This window comes from Octodon degus, unplaced genomic scaffold (assembly GCF_000260255.1).
Source record: "Octodon degus isolate 3935 unplaced genomic scaffold, OctDeg1.0 scaffold00037, whole genome shotgun sequence".
Classification (NCBI taxonomy): Eukaryota; Metazoa; Chordata; class Mammalia; order Rodentia; family Octodontidae; genus Octodon; species Octodon degus.
The window spans coordinates 4,850,742-4,852,288 of record NW_004524613.1 but is presented as its reverse complement, the minus strand read 5'-3'; positions in this window follow the sequence as shown (position 1 = coordinate 4,852,288).

The window sequence follows — 1,547 nt, the reverse complement described above, 5'->3', positions numbered from 1 at the left end:
TGTGTGTGTGGCCAGCTCAGCCCACCAGGGGGCAGGGCTGGCTGGCATGTGGTGCTGGGGGATTGAACCGTGGTCCCTGTGCTTTGCTAAGCTTGTTCTATGCAGGTGTTTTTTAGACCACTGAGCCATCTCACCAGCCTGCCTCTATCATTTCTTAATATTTACCAAAGCTGAATCTGTAGCCCTTGGTGACTCATTTCTGTCCTTTCTATCTTTCAGGTGTAGTTTGTGAGCTAAGAAGGGTTTTTACTTACCTTCCCCCCATCCCTTTGGGGGAAAACAATGGTGGCAAGTATTCTATGATGAGCTACATCCCCAGCATAGTTTTTACATTGTTAAAGGCTTCTACTGAGAAATACAGCCAGCAGGCTGGGAAGCCACTTAGTGGTAGAACACTTGCTGGCCATCTGCAAAGCTCCAGGTTTCATTCCTAGTGCCATCAGAAAACAAACCAAAAACTAAAAGCTTTTTGCAAGGTGTGGTGGTGCACACCTGTAATCCTAGCAGTTGGGCGTATGAGACAGGAGGATCACTGTGAGTTCAAAGCCAGGCTTGGCTGCATAGTTAGCTTAAGGACAACCTGGACTACACAGAGACACCCTATCTCAGAAACAAACCTTCAATAGCCAGCCCAACCCAACCCAGACTGAACCCAACCAACCACCCTCCAAACACCCCTCAAAGCCCCAAAATAAACAGAGATCATATGTGATCCACACACCATAAAATATTTGTTATCTATTATTCTACAGAAAAAATTTGCCAGTGTCTGATTAGACTGTAAGACTTGAAAGGGAGGCGAGGGAGATAGCTTGGCAGGCTAGGCGCCTGCCTGGCAAGTGCAAGGACTTCGGTTTGATCCCTGGAACAGCACGGGTGTGGTGGTGTGCGTCTGTAGTCCCAGTGCTGGGGAGGCTGAGACAGGAGGATTACTATGTGTCTGAACTGCCTAGCGAGACCCTGTACCAAATAAATAAATTTTATAAAAACCTTGGAAGGGACTCAGAATCTATTAACTGATGAAGTAATCCATTCCTTCTTTGGGTAAAGATGTCAATGACCCTGAGGCAGGAGGATCACAAGTTTGAGACCAGCCTGGACAACTTAGTGAGACTCTGTTTCAAAAATAAAAGAATGAAAAATGGGCTAGGGATGTGGTTGAATGAGAAAGTCCTGAGTTCAACCCTCAGTTTTTAAAAAAATGAACAACAGGGGCCGGGGAGATGGCTCAGTGGAATAAGCGTTTCCCTGGCAAGCACAAGGGCCTGAGTTCAATCCCCGGTTCCGCAAAAAAAAAAAAAAAAAAAAAAAAGGGCAGAGTAAAAAAATGAACAATAATAATAATAATAAAAAAAAACTTATGTGATCTGGAAAAGATAATCTGTGCCATTACCAACCAATAATATTTCTCATTAATTTATCAGATTTAAGATTAACTTTGACAAAGGATTAGTGCCTAATGAGACAAATATCAGGACCAATAAGTTTTGAAAAGGAAAAACTCTGGGCTTGGTGTTGCATACCTGTAAACCTAGTACGCAAGAGCC